Here is a 21741-nt window from a genome sequence, read left to right as displayed (position 1 = left end):
TTCAAGACAGCAGTCCACTTGCCTCTACATCCGAAAAGTAGATCAAACCAGTAACCGAGTTGCCGAACAAGAACTTGACAGTTCCAGACAGTGCTGCTTCCTTTGACTGGTTCCTCCTAAGGTTTACCTACTGCTGGAAAAAAGAAAAAAAGACTCTGTGCCAGCTGCCCAGAGCTTGAGTATTCACCCAGAGACAGACCAGAAGAGACAGACCCAAAAGAGTCAGGACAATGTATTATTGCACTGATGGACCACCACGTTAGCTACCATCACTAACTGCCAGGCAGGACAGCTCCAGGCCAAACACACAAAAAGGCACGCTACCAACACCATGAACGAAACATGGGAAAAGAATTACTTATACTATAAGAATTACTCACCTGAAGAAGAGCTGCATGCAATACAGGCACCTACTACTAATACAGATTAATTTACTTTAAATGAGCCTACTAGACATTACCTTAAATAGATGTACTTATCTGTTTCAATTTGGAAACACATCAACCCATAGACTCTGACCCCCCCCCCCCCCCCCAAAAAAAAAAAAAAAACCTGCAACTGACTGAAGGAAAAACAAAGCACTTACCCCCAAAGAGCAGCTCAGGCAGAGCTCTCATATGAGCTCTCATATAGGACACCTGCTGCTCATATACCATTAGGCCCCACCCGGCACCCTGTCCCAATCACCTGAGAAGGAGGAGGGGCAAAGCACAGGAAGGGATAAAGAGAGCAGGAGGAGCAGCAGCTGCATTTTTTATTTGGCTTAGCTCAATGATGTGTGGAGTGTTACTAGAAGTAACAATTCCTGTGTGTTTGCTTCAGTTCTGATTATTGAAATGACAATATGAGCAAGTAGGTAACTATAACTTTTTTTTGACTGTAATTAGTTGAAACCTTTCTTTACATAGGTGGAAATAATCTAGGAGTGTAACAGATTACAAACCACAAAAAAGCAATTCAATGTAGTAAAATAACTCACAGGCGAAGTAACATACCTTAGTAGACTACCTAAAAAACAAAAGGCTATGCAGATGGATCCCAAAAAGCCACCCCAATCAAGATCTGAGAAGGGTACGGACATTCTCAAAAGGAGCAGGGAAAAAATAGTGGCACGGTACAAGCTGGAAAGGACACTAAGCAGATTTAAAAGATCTGTAGGACCTCAGGAGGGACCTGAGAAGAGCACATAGATCCTTGGAAAGTGTGTGTGGGGAGGTGTTAGGCGGGGACTAGGAATACTAAGTAGAGGAGAAAATGAGTGTTGTGAGCCTGAAGTGTGTACAAGCATCATAAAGAAGGCGCCTGAGAGGATGGTGATTAGGGAAGCTGAGGCGATTCCAGATAAGAAAGGGTTAAGAATGAAACTATTAAAGGAGAACAGAACATTAGGTGTAGGGCAGGAAGCAGATGTACGGACAATGTATCTCAAAATAGGACATACGGGCAATATATCTCGAACAAGACATTGGAATCCAAGATAAGAAAATAATGAGCAGAAGATTCGAAGAAAAAACAGTCCTTGCGGTTAGGAAGAAAGCTAATTCAGCAGAATCCTGACCAAGGGTGAAAAGTACACTGTGAGGAAGACTTACGGCCTTCCTCTCTGAGACCACCGACCACAGCTCGACGACCCCTGCCCAAGACCACTGAGAGGATCTGCGCAGGCGCAGGACACAAAAAACTGATTAGCATGAGAAGCGAGAGTAGGCGGGGTTAGATAATGAATATGTATAGGCGTTAATAAAATATTAATCACTGTGATGTATAAATTTGGGACGGCTTTTCACTTCGGGATGCACGATAGGCGGAAAGATCCCCCGTGCATCCGGCGCCGTCAATAAAGAATAAATCACTTAAAGAAATTGGATTTATGATCTTTGAATCAATGGGGAAACAAAGGGAAAGCTGCTTACCTTTGAGAAGTCGTCCTTGAGCTTCGTGCCACGGACATTTGTCTTGTGGGCTTGGCGCACAAGTTTAGGGGTCCCCATACATTGAAGGCTTCTTACCTCTGAGAAGTCCTACATGGCTCCGCCTGCCTTACTGATTTTTTTCGCCAGCAGGTGGTGGCAGAGGGCGCTACCGCCCTCATCCTGAGAACGGCAGACACAGCTTCCCAAACCGTTTTCTCAATAACGGAAGCAGTGCGAATGGCGTAGAAAACCACAAATGAAAACGGCAGAAAAACGCACCCCATGTCGTCTCGGGGAGGAAATAACTGCCCTGAGCAACGTGGGCCACTTTATAAGTTGGATTGTGAGGAAAAATGGCCACTGAATGGAACCTTAAATTATAATACTTTACTACAGTTAATGTTGTTTCTAAGGAGAGAAGGAAAGTGGGATGAGGTGTCATACGCAGATATGTTTTTCACTTTGAGAAACCACCCGGAATGGCAGAAGGAGTGTGGAATTAACTTAGTCCCACAGGATCCTTTGATCCTGGCAATAGAAAAGGATATGAAGAAGGAAGGGGCAGGAAAAATGAAAAGATGTTGTTCGGCGTGCAGTATCGGGCAGAGATGTTTGAAATTGAATGAGTCAGAGGAGAGAATGGAGGATTATGTCCTCCCGCCCCAGATAATAGAACGAGGCGTGGGGGCGAGCTCAGGAAACGGCAGAATAGATAAGAAAAATGAGAGTTGGGGGAATGGAGACTTTACCCCGATCACGGCTCGAACCCGAAGTAAGGTCGGGCCCATTATTCAAGCCCCGTTACGACAGGCTATGGGGGCTAACGGACCAGCTCGGATAAAAGTACCTTTCACAACTGCTGAGTTAGATTCATGGAAGGAAGCTGTGAAAGGATACCGGGATGATCCAGAATCAGTGGCCCGGAGGTTTGAGCTGATTGTAAAGAATTTAGATCCCGATTGGAAAGATATAGAGATAATGCTGGCAGCATTATCGGAAACGGAAAAGCAACTGGTAATTAAGAATGCACAAACTCAAGTACAGACCCAGGTAACGTCAGGAGTTTTACCTGGAACTGTGGAGGTATATGTGCCCAGAGTGGACCCAAACTGGGACTATAATGATGAGGGTGATTATAGGTTATTAAAAAGATATCAGGAATGGATTAGGATCGCCTTGGAAAGTGCGATACCAAAGTCTGTAAACTGGTCTAGGTTATATACCATAAAACAGGGGCAAACTGAGACCCCGTCAGAATTTCTCGATCGACTAAGGACAGCAATGCAAAAATTTACAACGATAGACCCCTCTTCTGAGGAAGGTAAAGTCCAGCTAGTATCATTGTTCTTGGGTCAGTCTGCGGACGATATAAGGCGGAAGCTTCAGAAAATGAAAGAGCCGGATGTGAGAGATTTAGAAAGGCTGGTGGAAGAGGCATGGAGGGTATTTAGGAATCAAGAAGGGAATGAGAAACAAAGGCTGGGTAGGGCTATTGCTGCGGCAACTGTTGCGGCCTTACAGAGGCAAGAAGAACCTTTTCGGGGAAAAGGAAGAGGGAATGGGATAAGGGGAAGGTCAGTAAAGCCTCCCCTGAGACCGAATCAGTGTGCATATTGTAGGGAAGTGGGTCATTGGAGAAGGGAATGTCCGAAACAACGGGAGAAGAACAGGTTGATGGTAGCTAGTGTATCTCCCGACCAATGAAGTGGACCGGGGGATTCTACCCTAGCAGATCCGCTGGTTAAAATTAAGCTAGGGAAATCAGGACAGGAAGTGGAGTTTTTAATTGACACAGGAGCGACTTATTCTGTGTTAAACCAGAAATTGATACCAGAGGATGAGGATTTTGTGATGGTGATAGGAGCTACAGGCCAGCACGAGAAAGCCTTTTTCCTAAGGCCTTTAAAATATAAGTTAGGGAAACAGATGGGAATACATAGGTTTTTATATTTACCAGGATCCCCGAAGTCTTTGCTGGGGCGAGATTTACTAGAACAATTAGAAGCGGAAATTGTCTTTGAAAAAGGGAAGGTGGGGTTAAAGGTGAGAGAAGAAAAGCTGATAACCGCGCTAAGCTTAACGCTGATACAAGCAGACCCCATCGGTAAAGTACCTTCGGAGATTTTAGACCAAGTTTACCCAGGAGTCTGGGCTACTGACATCCCTGGGAGAGCCAAAAATGCAGCCCCGATAGTGGTGAGATTAAAGCCAGGGGAAAGGCCAGTTAAGATTAAGCAATATCCCCTAAGATTAGAAGACAGGAAAGGAATTAAGGGGATAGTGGATAAGTTTTTAAAACATGGACTGCTGGTTGAGTGTGAATCTGAATATAATACTCCTATACTACCAATTAAGAAGCCAGATGGGAAGAACTATAGATTAGTGCAGGATTTAAGAGCTATAAATAAGATCACTGAAGATATACACCCTGTGGTAGCCAACCCGTACACATTACTGACTAAATTAAAAGATAATTTAGTTTGGTTTACCGTACTGGATTTAAAAGATGCCTTCTTCTGCCTGACTTTAGCCCCAGAAAGTCAGAAGCTTTTTGCTTTTGAATGGGAAAATCCAGACTCAGGACGAAAGGCTCAATTGACCTGGACCGTATTGCCGCAGGGATTCAAAAACAGCCCCACGATTTTTGGGAATCAACTAGCAAAAGAGCTTGAGGTTTGGGAGGCCCCAAACACCGAAGGAGTTCTGCTGCAATACGTTGATGACCTTTTGATAGCCACTGAGAATAAGAGCAGCTGCATGCAATGGACGATAAGTCTCCTTAATTTTCTGGGTTTGAATGGGTATCGAGTCTCTCAACAGAAGGCTCAGCTGATTCAGTCACGTGTAACTTACTTGGGGTTTGAGATTTCAGGGGGACAAAGGGAGTTAGGAACAGAACAGAAAGAAACTATCTGCCGTACTCCAGAACCACAGACCATTAAGGAATTACGAACTTTTCTAGGGATGACAGGTTGGTGCCGTCTATGGATTAATAATTATGGACTAATTGTAAAACCCCTATATGACCTCATCAAGAATAACCAATCAAAATTGGTCTGGACGGGGGAAGCACGGGCTGCCTTTAAGAAGCTTAAATTGGAGTTAATGCGAGCACCAGCTTTGGGTCTACCGGACTTGTCTAAACCCTTTTGGTTGTACTCCTATGAGAGACAAGGGATGGCTCTGGGGGTGCTGGCACAGAAGCTGGGCCCCTACAGGAGAGCTGTGGCCTACTTCTCTAAACAACTGGATGAAGTAAGTAAAGGTTGGCCGGGTTGCCTTCGAGCGGTGGCCGCTGTCATCATGAATATACAGGAGGCTCGGAAGTTCACTATGGGACAGAAGATAACCGTGCTGGTATCACACACTGTCTCGGCAGTCTTGGAGCAGAAAGGGGCACACTGGTTATCCCCTCAAAGATTTTTAAAATACCAAGCAATACTGGTGGAGCAAGATGACGTAGAAATTGTGGTTACTAACATTGTGAACCCAGCTTCTTTCCTTAGTAACGCTCCTGACGAGCCAGTGGTCCACGATTGTATCGAAACTATGGAAACTGTGTATTCTAGCCGACCAGATCTCAAGGAGGAGCCCTTGGAAGACGCGGACGAATCATGGTATACTGATGGAAGCAGCTTTGTGAAACAAGGACAACGCAAAGCAGGGTATGCGGTGACGACCACTCAACAGGTAATTGAGTCGAAACCATTACCCCCTGGGACGTCTGCTCAGAAAGCAGAAATAATTGCCCTTACGCGGGCATTGGAACTAGCAGCAGGAAAGAAAGTAAATATCTGGACAGACTCTAAGTATGCATTTGGTGTGGTGCATGCACATGGGGCTATCTGGAAGGAACGAGGATTATTAACGGCCCAAGGAAAACAAATAAAATATGCTGAGGATATTTTGAAGTTGTTGGAAGCGGTAAAGCACCCAGAGAAGGTGGCTGTTATACATTGTCGGGGACACCAAAAAGGAACCGCTGACTTCGAGGTAGGGAACCGATTGGCTGACCAAGAAGCAAAAAGGGTGGCCGGATTGGCTGAGGCAGAAGCGCTCACTTTAATACCAGACGGTAAAATACAAACTTTAGGTGAAGGACAGGAACCTAGGTACACACAGGAAGATCAAAAGTTAATTGGGGACCTGGGAGGAAAAGCAAGGAGTGATGGATGGGTATACCTGAAAGATAATAGGGTTGTACTACCCTCTAATTTAATATGGCCTATGGTCATGGCAGAACATAATAAGACTCATTGGGGAGCAGACACCTTATATAAAAAATCTGAGTCGAGTCTTGGTGGGAAGAAATCTGTATACTACGGTAAAACAAGTAACCCAGCAATGCAGTATTTGTTTGCATCATAACCCTAATACAGAAAATAGGGTAAAGTTCGGAATAATCAGTAAAGGAAACTATCCAGGACAACAATGGCAGATAGATTTTTCAGAACTGCCAAGAAAAGGGGGGTATCGATACTTGTTGGTTTTGACAGATACTTTTTCCGGGTGGCCGGAGGCTTTTCCCTGTCGAACCAACAAGGCAAGAGAAGTGGTTAAGGTTTTACTGAATGAGATAATACCGCGTTTCGGAATTCCGGCAGCAATGTCCTCGGATAGAGGCTCTCATTTTTGTGCGCAAATAGTTCAAGAAGTAAGTAAGGTCTTAGGGGTAGACTGGCAACTCCATACCCCTTACAGACCACAGGCAAGCGGACAAGTGGAAAAGATGAATCATCTAATCAAACAACAAATAGCCAAAATAGGGCAAGAGACTAATTTATCATGGCCTCAGTCTCTCCCTTTGGCTTTACTTAGAATTAGAGTAAAACCACGGACAAAGGAAAATCTAAGCCCTTTTGAAATATTATACGGAAGACCCTATCAGTTTTTGTTCAGCGGGGAGGACCTGACGCAACTGGGGTCGGGATACTTGTATAATTATTTAATAGGACTCCAAAAACAGTTGGATCAAATATCTAAAGTTGTCTCAGGAACCAGGGCTAGAGGGCTGGACCAACCAATCCACCCCTTTAAACCTGGGGATTATGTGTATGTAAAAGCATTTGCAGGTCGCCCTTTGGAAGAAAAGTGGACGGGACCATACCAGGTGCTGCTGACAACACATACCGCCATCAAGATTAAGGAGCAAACGGCCTGGATCCATTATTCGAGAGTGAAGAAAGCTCCAAAAGCCCCCTGGAAAGTAACGCTGGGTGACGGTGAACTGAAACTAAAGTTCAGTCAAGCAAAATGAAGACACTATGGTCAGGAGTATTTAGTAATGTAGTTAGCAGAAATTTAGTTAACAGAATTGTTTTATTTCTGTGGCTTATAGTTGTAATTGTGATTCAAGAATTGGAAGGTGCTTCTATGATGATAGAGAATGGTGGGTGGCCTTGGTCTGAAGCCGTAACCACGGAGGATAAGAACATTAATGGAAAGTTAGCTGTTGTGGTTATTTGGCGAACAAATGGTGATCATTTACATGCATTATCAGAATGGCAAAATTTAGGGGAAGGGTGGATACACCAAAGAACTGTAGGGGACGAAATTGAAATAGGGTGCCGAATGATTAATGGAACAGCCCACGAGAAAGCAACGGGGATTTTAGTAAAACCGACTTCCAAAAGTGGCCAACAAGAAGGTTGTATCCGCCCAGGTAAATTAGATTGTTGGTATAATTTTATATTAACACAGACTGTAGCAGTTAACTGTTTTTGGACTAATAATGGTCAAAAGCTCGAGATCAAGGAAGGCGAGAGCCTCATGATAAATTTTACAATATATGCTATACTTCCTACGACAGTGAGACCCCCTATTGCACTTCCTTCCCCTACAACCTATGCCCAAGCCCCAGTCAAGCTGGAACCCAAAATTTATGAAACAGGCCCATATGTAGTAAGGAACACAGGCCAACAACAATTGTTATTTAATCCAGAATGGTCTCTCAAGCGTGTTGAATTGCTAATACAAATTAACATCTCAGCAGTTCAACCAGCCTGTTCTCCTTTCCTGAAGACATCATTAGAAGGCTGGACAATATGGTCACAAAAGCAAGTACACCTCAGGGGCAGAACACAAAGAGACTTAACTGGAATGCTAGGAACAGGATTAGGAGTTTTAAATGGAATTGATTCAGAAATACTAATGAATAAGCTAGCCACAGCAACAAGCGATTTGACAAAACTAAAACAGCCCCTGCAATCATCCTTACTGGCATTGGGAACTAGCCAATGGCAAGTTTCAAAGGTGTTACCAATATGGGAAAAGGCTGAAGACCAGGACCACAGACTAATAATAGATGCACTTAGTATGGCACAAGATAATGTATCTTTAGCTCTTAGTTGTATACAGGTACAGTTATGGATGCAGGCAACGGCTGCCTTGATCATTAGGGAAGGAAGCGAAGGCATTTTTCCGGCTGAAGTCCGAAAGATTGTTTGGGACAATGCCAATGATTTCGAAAAGAAGTTCCAATCTTGGTGGACTCTGGTAAATTTTACCTATGATCCCATTATTAACATGGCTACTGCCTTTGTGCTTACTATACGTAATGCTACAGTTTATGTTATCCACCCCATTGTTGCACTAGGGTTAAATCATGAGGAAACAGTGCTCTATCCTTCGGAGCATAGAAGCTGGGCCCGGATGAAGAACGGGAAATGGCAGTCTGTGAATCTAGAATCATGTGTTACCCGGGAACAACAAGGATTTATTTGTGAGAGCAACACAATTGATGCTCAGGATGTCTGTCTTGACACTGAGCAAGGTGTTTGCCACTTTGAAATTCATCCAAATACTAGTCAAAAGACTGTGCTTGTATATATTGGTCAAGGCTGTGTGTGTTTAAGAACTGCTTGTGCTTTTGTAGAAGTAGATGAGGAAAACATAACTCTACCTAGCAAAAATCACTCTAACTTTTGTATTTGTAACTTTGTTAGAATCATCGGGTGTGATTTTTTATATTCAGCACCAGTGGTATCCCACCAGTTGATCAAGTCCAACCACACAATGTATCACAAGTTATTACCCACACCTATTGGGATGAACCTCACGCTAGTGAAGCAATTACTTAAACACCAAGACCTGATCAAAATTTTAAAAGGCATTCAGGAAGATGGAGAGAAGACTTTAATCACTGTCCACCATGATACAAAAGAAATAAACAGAGTTTTGCAAAGAGTAAAACAAGACACAGATCATAGCTGGTGGGACAAACTCTTTGGATGGTCGCCAACTGCAACTGGGATTTTGAACACATTGTGTCACCCAATTATTGTTCTATTGATGTTAGTTGGTATAAGTTTAATATTGTCTTTTGTAATACTTGTTTGGAATTGGAAATTGTTACAACGAATGGCAATATTAGCTTCCCTGACGAAAGTACATGGCAAGGTATTGAGAGATACATATCGTAGAGGCTGGGAAGAAGAATTTTTGTATTCGGAAAGGTCTCTACCGACATAGAGGAAATATAGAAACAAACAAAGGTTCTGTATAAGATTAGTAAGGATAACATTTCATGGGGCTTTGAGGAAATATGGAATAAGTTAACCTCATGGTTACCCAACTTTCAATAGTTAGAACAAGTTTTTACTGATCTGGTTATGTTATTGGTAGTAGGAATATTTGTATGTATGTCACTGCGATACTGCTAATGATAAGGGCATGCAATGCAAAAGAATTTGCATGGGGAAAAGAAAAGGGGGGATTGATTAGGGAAGCTGAGGCGATTCCAGATAAGAAAGGGTTAAGAATGAAACTATTAAAGGAGAACAGAACATTAGGTGTAGGGCAGGAAACAGATGTACGGACAATGTATCTCAAAATAGGACATACGGGCAATATATCTCGAACAAGACATTGGAATCCAAGATAAGAAAATAATGAGCAGAAGATTCGAAGAAAAAACAGTCCTTGCGGTTAGGAAGAAAGCTAATTCAGCAGAATCCTGACCAAGGGTGAAAAGTACACTGTGAGGAAGACTTACGGCCTTCCTCTCTGAGACCACCGACCACAGCTCGACGACCCCTGCCCAAGACCACTGAGAGGATCTGCGCAGGCGCAGGACACAAAAAACTGATTAGCATGAGAAGCGAGAGTAGGCGGGGTTAGATAATGAATATGTATAGGCGTTAATAAAATATTAATCACTGTGATGTATAAATTTGGGACGGCTTTTCACTTCGGGATGCACGATAGGCGGAAAGATCCCCCGTGCATCCGGCGCCGTCAATAAAGAATAAATCACTTAAAGAAATTGGATTTATGATCTTTGAATCAATGGGGAAACAAAGGGAAAGCTGCTTACCTTTGAGAAGTCGTCCTTGAGCTTCGTGCCACGGACATTTGTCTTGTGGGCTTGGCGCACAAGTTTAGGGGTCCCCATACATTGAAGGCTTCTTACCTCTGAGAAGTCCTACATGGCTCCGCCTGCCTTACTGATTTTTTTCGCCAGCAGGTGGTGGCAGAGGGCGCTACCGCCCTCATCCTGAGAACGGCAGACACAGCTTCCCAAACCGTTTTCTCAATAACGGAAGCAGTGCGAATGGCGTAGAAAACCACAAATGAAAACGGCAGAAAAACGCACCCCATGTCGTCTCGGGGAGGAAATAACTGCCCTGAGCAACGTGGGCCACTTTATAAGTTGGATTGTGAGGAAAAATGGCCACTGAATGGAACCTTAAATTATAATACTTTACTACAGTTAATGTTGTTTCTAAGGAGAGAAGGAAAGTGGGATGAGGTGTCATACGCAGATATGTTTTTCACTTTGAGAAACCACCCGGAATGGCAGAAGGAGTGTGGAATTAACTTAGTCCCACAGGATCCTTTGATCCTGGCAATAGAAAAGGATATGAAGAAGGAAGGGGCAGGAAAAATGAAAAGATGTTGTTCGGCGTGCAGTATCGGGCAGAGATGTTTGAAATTGAATGAGTCAGAGGAGAGAATGGAGGATTATGTCCTCCCGCCCCAGATAATAGAACGAGGCGTGGGGGCGAGCTCAGGAAACGGCAGAATAGATAAGAAAAATGAGAGTTGGGGGAATGGAGACTTTACCCCGATCACGGCTCGAACCCGAAGTAAGGTCGGGCCCATTATTCAAGCCCCGTTACGACAGGCTATGGGGGCTAACGGACCAGCTCGGATAAAAGTACCTTTCACAACTGCTGAGTTAGATTCATGGAAGGAAGCTGTGAAAGGATACCGGGATGATCCAGAATCAGTGGCCCGGAGGTTTGAGCTGATTGTAAAGAATTTAGATCCCGATTGGAAAGATATAGAGATAATGCTGGCAGCATTATCGGAAACGGAAAAGCAACTGGTAATTAAGAATGCACAAACTCAAGTACAGACCCAGGTAACGTCAGGAGTTTTACCTGGAACTGTGGAGGTATATGTGCCCAGAGTGGACCCAAACTGGGACTATAATGATGAGGGTGATTATAGGTTATTAAAAAGATATCAGGAATGGATTAGGATCGCCTTGGAAAGTGCGATACCAAAGTCTGTAAACTGGTCTAGGTTATATACCATAAAACAGGGGCAAACTGAGACCCCGTCAGAATTTCTCGATCGACTAAGGACAGCAATGCAAAAATTTACAACGATAGACCCCTCTTCTGAGGAAGGTAAAGTCCAGCTAGTATCATTGTTCTTGGGTCAGTCTGCGGACGATATAAGGCGGAAGCTTCAGAAAATGAAAGAGCCGGATGTGAGAGATTTAGAAAGGCTGGTGGAAGAGGCATGGAGGGTATTTAGGAATCAAGAAGGGAATGAGAAACAAAGGCTGGGTAGGGCTATTGCTGCGGCAACTGTTGCGGCCTTACAGAGGCAAGAAGAACCTTTTCGGGGAAAAGGAAGAGGGAATGGGATAAGGGGAAGGTCAGTAAAGCCTCCCCTGAGACCGAATCAGTGTGCATATTGTAGGGAAGTGGGTCATTGGAGAAGGGAATGTCCGAAACAACGGGAGAAGAACAGGTTGATGGTAGCTAGTGTATCTCCCGACCAATGAAGTGGACCGGGGGATTCTACCCTAGCAGATCCGCTGGTTAAAATTAAGCTAGGGAAATCAGGACAGGAAGTGGAGTTTTTAATTGACACAGGAGCGACTTATTCTGTGTTAAACCAGAAATTGATACCAGAGGATGAGGATTTTGTGATGGTGATAGGAGCTACAGGCCAGCACGAGAAAGCCTTTTTCCTAAGGCCTTTAAAATATAAGTTAGGGAAACAGATGGGAATACATAGGTTTTTATATTTACCAGGATCCCCGAAGTCTTTGCTGGGGCGAGATTTACTAGAACAATTAGAAGCGGAAATTGTCTTTGAAAAAGGGAAGGTGGGGTTAAAGGTGAGAGAAGAAAAGCTGATAACCGCGCTAAGCTTAACGCTGATACAAGCAGACCCCATCGGTAAAGTACCTTCGGAGATTTTAGACCAAGTTTACCCAGGAGTCTGGGCTACTGACATCCCTGGGAGAGCCAAAAATGCAGCCCCGATAGTGGTGAGATTAAAGCCAGGGGAAAGGCCAGTTAAGATTAAGCAATATCCCCTAAGATTAGAAGACAGGAAAGGAATTAAGGGGATAGTGGATAAGTTTTTAAAACATGGACTGCTGGTTGAGTGTGAATCTGAATATAATACTCCTATACTACCAATTAAGAAGCCAGATGGGAAGAACTATAGATTAGTGCAGGATTTAAGAGCTATAAATAAGATCACTGAAGATATACACCCTGTGGTAGCCAACCCGTACACATTACTGACTAAATTAAAAGATAATTTAGTTTGGTTTACCGTACTGGATTTAAAAGATGCCTTCTTCTGCCTGACTTTAGCCCCAGAAAGTCAGAAGCTTTTTGCTTTTGAATGGGAAAATCCAGACTCAGGACGAAAGGCTCAATTGACCTGGACCGTATTGCCGCAGGGATTCAAAAACAGCCCCACGATTTTTGGGAATCAACTAGCAAAAGAGCTTGAGGTTTGGGAGGCCCCAAACACCGAAGGAGTTCTGCTGCAATACGTTGATGACCTTTTGATAGCCACTGAGAATAAGAGCAGCTGCATGCAATGGACGATAAGTCTCCTTAATTTTCTGGGTTTGAATGGGTATCGAGTCTCTCAACAGAAGGCTCAGCTGATTCAGTCACGTGTAACTTACTTGGGGTTTGAGATTTCAGGGGGACAAAGGGAGTTAGGAACAGAACAGAAAGAAACTATCTGCCGTACTCCAGAACCACAGACCATTAAGGAATTACGAACTTTTCTAGGGATGACAGGTTGGTGCCGTCTATGGATTAATAATTATGGACTAATTGTAAAACCCCTATATGACCTCATCAAGAATAACCAATCAAAATTGGTCTGGACGGGGGAAGCACGGGCTGCCTTTAAGAAGCTTAAATTGGAGTTAATGCGAGCACCAGCTTTGGGTCTACCGGACTTGTCTAAACCCTTTTGGTTGTACTCCTATGAGAGACAAGGGATGGCTCTGGGGGTGCTGGCACAGAAGCTGGGCCCCTACAGGAGAGCTGTGGCCTACTTCTCTAAACAACTGGATGAAGTAAGTAAAGGTTGGCCGGGTTGCCTTCGAGCGGTGGCCGCTGTCATCATGAATATACAGGAGGCTCGGAAGTTCACTATGGGACAGAAGATAACCGTGCTGGTATCACACACTGTCTCGGCAGTCTTGGAGCAGAAAGGGGCACACTGGTTATCCCCTCAAAGATTTTTAAAATACCAAGCAATACTGGTGGAGCAAGATGACGTAGAAATTGTGGTTACTAACATTGTGAACCCAGCTTCTTTCCTTAGTAACGCTCCTGACGAGCCAGTGGTCCACGATTGTATCGAAACTATGGAAACTGTGTATTCTAGCCGACCAGATCTCAAGGAGGAGCCCTTGGAAGACGCGGACGAATCATGGTATACTGATGGAAGCAGCTTTGTGAAACAAGGACAACGCAAAGCAGGGTATGCGGTGACGACCACTCAACAGGTAATTGAGTCGAAACCATTACCCCCTGGGACGTCTGCTCAGAAAGCAGAAATAATTGCCCTTACGCGGGCATTGGAACTAGCAGCAGGAAAGAAAGTAAATATCTGGACAGACTCTAAGTATGCATTTGGTGTGGTGCATGCACATGGGGCTATCTGGAAGGAACGAGGATTATTAACGGCCCAAGGAAAACAAATAAAATATGCTGAGGAGATTTTGAAGTTGTTGGAAGCGGTAAAGCACCCAGAGAAGGTGGCTGTTATACATTGTCGGGGACACCAAAAAGGAACCGCTGACTTCGAGGTAGGGAACCGATTGGCTGACCAAGAAGCAAAAAGGGTGGCCGGATTGGCTGAGGCAGAAGCGCTCACTTTAATACCAGACGGTAAAATACAAACTTTAGGTGAAGGACAGGAACCTAGGTACACACAGGAAGATCAAAAGTTAATTGGGGACCTGGGAGGAAAAGCAAGGAGTGATGGATGGGTATACCTGAAAGATAATAGGGTTGTACTACCCTCTAATTTAATATGGCCTATGGTCATGGCAGAACATAATAAGACTCATTGGGGAGCAGACACCTTATATAAAAAATCTGAGTCGAGTCTTGGTGGGAAGAAATCTGTATACTACGGTAAAACAAGTAACCCAGCAATGCAGTATTTGTTTGCATCATAACCCTAATACAGAAAATAGGGTAAAGTTCGGAATAATCAGTAAAGGAAACTATCCAGGACAACAATGGCAGATAGATTTTTCAGAACTGCCAAGAAAAGGGGGGTATCGATACTTGTTGGTTTTGACAGATACTTTTTCCGGGTGGCCGGAGGCTTTTCCCTGTCGAACCAACAAGGCAAGAGAAGTGGTTAAGGTTTTACTGAATGAGATAATACCGCGTTTCGGAATTCCGGCAGCAATGTCCTCGGATAGAGGCTCTCATTTTTGTGCGCAAATAGTTCAAGAAGTAAGTAAGGTCTTAGGGGTAGACTGGCAACTCCATACCCCTTACAGACCACAGGCAAGCGGACAAGTGGAAAAGATGAATCATCTAATCAAACAACAAACAGCCAAAATAGGGCAAGAGACTAATTTATCATGGCCTCAGTCTCTCCCTTTGGCTTTACTTAGAATTAGAGTAAAACCACGGACAAAGGAAAATCTAAGCCCTTTTGAAATATTATACGGAAGACCCTATCAGTTTTTGTTCAGCGGGGAGGACCTGACGCAACTGGGGTCGGGATACTTGTATAATTATTTAATAGGACTCCAAAAACAGTTGGATCAAATATCTAAAGTTGTCTCAGGAACCAGGGCTAGAGGGCTGGACCAACCAATCCACCCCTTTAAACCTGGGGATTATGTGTATGTAAAAGCATTTGCAGGTCGCCCTTTGGAAGAAAAGTGGACGGGACCATACCAGGTGCTGCTGACAACACATACCGCCATCAAGATTAAGGAGCAAACGGCCTGGATCCATTATTCGAGAGTGAAGAAAGCTCCAAAAGCCCCCTGGAAAGTAACGCTGGGTGACGGTGAACTGAAACTAAAGTTCAGTCAAGCAAAATGAAGACACTATGGTCAGGAGTATTTAGTAATGTAGTTAGCAGAAATTTAGTTAACAGAATTGTTTTATTTCTGTGGCTTATAGTTGTAATTGTGATTCAAGAATTGGAAGGTGCTTCTATGATGATAGAGAATGGTGGGTGGCCTTGGTCTGAAGCCGTAACCACGGAGGATAAGAACATTAATGGAAAGTTAGCTGTTGTGGTTATTTGGCGAACAAATGGTGATCATTTACATGCATTATCAGAATGGCAAAATTTAGGGGAAGGGTGGATACACCAAAGAACTGTAGGGGACGAAATTGAAATAGGGTGCCGAATGATTAATGGAACAGCCCACGAGAAAGCAACGGGGATTTTAGTAAAACCGACTTCCAAAAGTGGCCAACAAGAAGGTTGTATCCGCCCAGGTAAATTAGATTGTTGGTATAATTTTATATTAACACAGACTGTAGCAGTTAACTGTTTTTGGACTAATAATGGTCAAAAGCTCGAGATCAAGGAAGGCGAGAGCCTCATGATAAATTTTACAATATATGCTATACTTCCTACGACAGTGAGACCCCCTATTGCACTTCCTTCCCCTACAACCTATGCCCAAGCCCCAGTCAAGCTGGAACCCAAAATTTATGAAACAGGCCCATATGTAGTAAGGAACACAGGCCAACAACAATTGTTATTTAATCCAGAATGGTCTCTCAAGCGTGTTGAATTGCTAATACAAATTAACATCTCAGCAGTTCAACCAGCCTGTTCTCCTTTCCTGAAGACATCATTAGAAGGCTGGACAATATGGTCACAAAAGCAAGTACACCTCAGGGGCAGAACACAAAGAGACTTAACTGGAATGCTAGGAACAGGATTAGGAGTTTTAAATGGAATTGATTCAGAAATACTAATGAATAAGCTAGCCACAGCAACAAGCGATTTGACAAAACTAAAACAGCCCCTGCAATCATCCTTACTGGCATTGGGAACTAGCCAATGGCAAGTTTCAAAGGTGTTACCAATATGGGAAAAGGCTGAAGACCAGGACCACAGACTAATAATAGATGCACTTAGTATGGCACAAGATAATGTATCTTTAGCTCTTAGTTGTATACAGGTACAGTTATGGATGCAGGCAACGGCTGCCTTGATCATTAGGGAAGGAAGCGAAGGCATTTTTCCGGCTGAAGTCCGAAAGATTGTTTGGGACAATGCCAATGATTTCGAAAAGAAGTTCCAATCTTGGTGGACTCTGGTAAATTTTACCTATGATCCCATTATTAACATGGCTACTGCCTTTGTGCTTACTATACGTAATGCTACAGTTTATGTTATCCACCCCATTGTTGCACTAGGGTTAAATCATGAGGAAACAGTGCTCTATCCTTCGGAGCATAGAAGCTGGGCCCGGATGAAGAACGGGAAATGGCAGTCTGTGAATCTAGAATCATGTGTTACCCGGGAACAACAAGGATTTATTTGTGAGAGCAACACAATTGATGCTCAGGATGTCTGTCTTGACACTGAGCAAGGTGTTTGCCACTTTGAAATTCATCCAAATACTAGTCAAAAGACTGTGCTTGTATATATTGGTCAAGGCTGTGTGTGTTTAAGAACTGCTTGTGCTTTTGTAGAAGTAGATGAGGAAAACATAACTCTACCTAGCAAAAATCACTCTAACTTTTGTATTTGTAACTTTGTTAGAATCATCGGGTGTGATTTTTTATATTCAGCACCAGTGGTATCCCACCAGTTGATCAAGTCCAACCACACAATGTATCACAAGTTATTACCCACACCTATTGGGATGAACCTCACGCTAGTGAAGCAATTACTTAAACACCAAGACCTGATCAAAATTTTAAAAGGCATTCAGGAAGATGGAGAGAAGACTTTAATCACTGTCCACCATGATACAAAAGAAATAAACAGAGTTTTGCAAAGAGTAAAACAAGACACAGATCATAGCTGGTGGGACAAACTCTTTGGATGGTCGCCAACTGCAACTGGGATTTTGAACACATTGTGTCACCCAATTATTGTTCTATTGATGTTAGTTGGTATAAGTTTAATATTGTCTTTTGTAATACTTGTTTGGAATTGGAAATTGTTACAACGAATGGCAATATTAGCTTCCCTGACGAAAGTACATGGCAAGGTATTGAGAGATACATATCGTAGAGGCTGGGAAGAAGAATTTTTGTATTCGGAAAGGTCTCTACCGACATAGAGGAAATATAGAAACAAACAAAGGTTCTGTATAAGATTAGTAAGGATAACATTTCATGGGGCTTTGAGGAAATATGGAATAAGTTAACCTCATGGTTACCCAACTTTCAATAGTTAGAACAAGTTTTTACTGATCTGGTTATGTTATTGGTAGTAGGAATATTTGTATGTATGTCACTGCGATACTGCTAATGATAAGGGCATGCAATGCAAAAGAATTTGCATGGGGAAAAGAAAAGGGGGGATTGATTAGGGAAGCTGAGGCGATTCCAGATAAGAAAGGGTTAAGAATGAAACTATTAAAGGAGAACAGAACATTAGGTGTAGGGCAGGAAACAGATGTACGGACAATGTATCTCAAAATAGGACATACGGGCAATATATCTCGAACAAGACATTGGAATCCAAGATAAGAAAATAATGAGCAGAAGATTCGAAGAAAAAACAGTCCTTGCGGTTAGGAAGAAAGCTAATTCAGCAGAATCCTGACCAAGGGTGAAAAGTACACTGTGAGGAAGACTTACGGCCTTCCTCTCTGAGACCACCGACCACAGCTCGACGACCCCTGCCCAAGACCACTGAGAGGATCTGCGCAGGCGCAGGACACAAAAAACTGATTAGCATGAGAAGCGAGAGTAGGCGGGGTTAGATAATGAATATGTATAGGCGTTAATAAAATATTAATCACTGTGATGTATAAATTTGGGACGGCTTTTCACTTCGGGATGCACGATAGGCGGAAAGATCCCCCGTGCATCCGGCGCCGTCAATAAAGAATAAATCACTTAAAGAAATTGGATTTATGATCTTTGAATCAATGGGGAAACAAAGGGAAAGCTGCTTACCTTTGAGAAGTCGTCCTTGAGCTTCGTGCCACGGACATTTGTCTTGTGGGCTTGGCGCACAAGTTTAGGGGTCCCCATACATTGAAGGCTTCTTACCTCTGAGAAGTCCTACATGGCTCCGCCTGCCTTACTGATTTTTTTCGCCAGCAGGTGGTGGCAGAGGGCGCTACCGCCCTCATCCTGAGAACGGCAGACACAGCTTCCCAAACCGTTTTCTCAATAACGGAAGCAGTGCGAATGGCGTAGAAAACCACAAATGAAAACGGCAGAAAAACGCACCCCATGTCGTCTCGGGGAGGAAATAACTGCCCTGAGCAACGTGGGCCACTTTATAAGTTGGATTGTGAGGAAAAATGGCCACTGAATGGAACCTTAAATTATAATACTTTACTACAGTTAATGTTGTTTCTAAGGAGAGAAGGAAAGTGGGATGAGGTGTCATACGCAGATATGTTTTTCACTTTGAGAAACCACCCGGAATGGCAGAAGGAGTGTGGAATTAACTTAGTCCCACAGGATCCTTTGATCCTGGCAATAGAAAAGGATATGAAGAAGGAAGGGGCAGGAAAAATGAAAAGATGTTGTTCGGCGTGCAGTATCGGGCAGAGATGTTTGAAATTGAATGAGTCAGAGGAGAGAATGGAGGATTATGTCCTCCCGCCCCAGATAATAGAACGAGGCGTGGGGGCGAGCTCAGGAAACGGCAGAATAGATAAGAAAAATGAGAGTTGGGGGAATGGAGACTTTACCCCGATCACGGCTCGAACCCGAAGTAAGGTCGGGCCCATTATTCAAGCCCCGTTACGACAGGCTATGGGGGCTAACGGACCAGCTCGGATAAAAGTACCTTTCACAACTGCTGAGTTAGATTCATGGAAGGAAGCTGTGAAAGGATACCGGGATGATCCAGAATCAGTGGCCCGGAGGTTTGAGCTGATTGTAAAGAATTTAGATCCCGATTGGAAAGATATAGAGATAATGCTGGCAGCATTATCGGAAACGGAAAAGCAACTGGTAATTAAGAATGCACAAACTCAAGTACAGACCCAGGTAACGTCAGGAGTTTTACCTGGAACTGTGGAGGTATATGTGCCCAGAGTGGACCCAAACTGGGACTATAATGATGAGGGTGATTATAGGTTATTAAAAAGATATCAGGAATGGATTAGGATCGCCTTGGAAAGTGCGATACCAAAGTCTGTAAACTGGTCTAGGTTATATACCATAAAACAGGGGCAAACTGAGACCCCGTCAGAATTTCTCGATCGACTAAGGACAGCAATGCAAAAATTTACAACGATAGACCCCTCTTCTGAGGAAGGTAAAGTCCAGCTAGTATCATTGTTCTTGGGTCAGTCTGCGGACGATATAAGGCGGAAGCTTCAGAAAATGAAAGAGCCGGATGTGAGAGATTTAGAAAGGCTGGTGGAAGAGGCATGGAGGGTATTTAGGAATCAAGAAGGGAATGAGAAACAAAGGCTGGGTAGGGCTATTGCTGCGGCAACTGTTGCGGCCTTACAGAGGCAAGAAGAACCTTTTCGGGGAAAAGGAAGAGGGAATGGGATAAGGGGAAGGTCAGTAAAGCCTCCCCTGAGACCGAATCAGTGTGCATATTGTAGGGAAGTGGGTCATTGGAGAAGGGAATGTCCGAAACAACGGGAGAAGAACAGGTTGATGGTAGCTAGTGTATCTCCCGACCAATGAAGTGGACCGGGGGATTCTACCCTAGCAGATCCGCTGGTTAAAATTAAGCTAGGGAAATCAGGACAGGAAGTGGAGTTTTTAATTGACACAGGAGCGACTTATTCTGTGTTAAACCAGAAATTGATACCAGAGGATGAGGATTTTGTGATGGTGATAGGAGCTACAGGCCAGCACGAGAAAGCCTTTTTCCTAAGGCCTTTAAAATATAAGTTAGGGAAACAGATGGGAATACATAGGTTTTTATATTTACCAGGATCCCCGAAGTCTTTGCTGGGGCGAGATTTACTAGAACAATTAGAAGCGGAAATTGTCTTTGAAAAAGGGAAGGTGGGGTTAAAGGTGAGAGAAGAAAAGCTGATAACCGCGCTAAGCTTAACGCTGATACAAGCAGACCCCATCGGTAAAGTACCTTCGGAGATTTTAGACCAAGTTTACCCAGGAGTCTGGGCTACTGACATCCCTGGGAGAGCCAAAAATGCAGCCCCGATAGTGGTGAGATTAAAGCCAGGGGAAAGGCCAGTTAAGATTAAGCAATATCCCCTAAGATTAGAAGACAGGAAAGGAATTAAGGGGATAGTGGATAAGTTTTTAAAACATGGACTGCTGGTTGAGTGTGAATCTGAATATAATACTCCTATACTACCAATTAAGAAGCCAGATGGGAAGAACTATAGATTAGTGCAGGATTTAAGAGCTATAAATAAGATCACTGAAGATATACACCCTGTGGTAGCCAACCCGTACACATTACTGACTAAATTAAAAGATAATTTAGTTTGGTTTACCGTACTGGATTTAAAAGATGCCTTCTTCTGCCTGACTTTAGCCCCAGAAAGTCAGAAGCTTTTTGCTTTTGAATGGGAAAATCCAGACTCAGGACGAAAGGCTCAATTGACCTGGACCGTATTGCCGCAGGGATTCAAAAACAGCCCCACGATTTTTGGGAATCAACTAGCAAAAGAGCTTGAGGTTTGGGAGGCCCCAAACACCGAAGGAGTTCTGCTGCAATACGTTGATGACCTTTTGATAGCCACTGAGAATAAGAGCAGCTGCATGCAATGGACGATAAGTCTCCTTAATTTTCTGGGTTTGAATGGGTATCGAGTCTCTCAACAGAAGGCTCAGCTGATTCAGTCACGTGTAACTTACTTGGGGTTTGAGATTTCAGGGGGACAAAGGGAGTTAGGAACAGAACAGAAAGAAACTATCTGCCGTACTCCAGAACCACAGACCATTAAGGAATTACGAACTTTTCTAGGGATGACAGGTTGGTGCCGTCTATGGATTAATAATTATGGACTAATTGTAAAACCCCTATATGACCTCATCAAGAATAACCAATCAAAATTGGTCTGGACGGGGGAAGCACGGGCTGCCTTTAAGAAGCTTAAATTGGAGTTAATGCGAGCACCAGCTTTGGGTCTACCGGACTTGTCTAAACCCTTTTGGTTGTACTCCTATGAGAGACAAGGGATGGCTCTGGGGGTGCTGGCACA

The sequence above is a fragment of the Anser brachyrhynchus genome, assembly GCF_964034855.1.
Source record: "Anser brachyrhynchus genome assembly, chromosome: 12".
Classification (NCBI taxonomy): domain Eukaryota; kingdom Metazoa; phylum Chordata; class Aves; order Anseriformes; family Anatidae; genus Anser; species Anser brachyrhynchus.
This window is presented reverse-complemented; position numbering follows the sequence as displayed.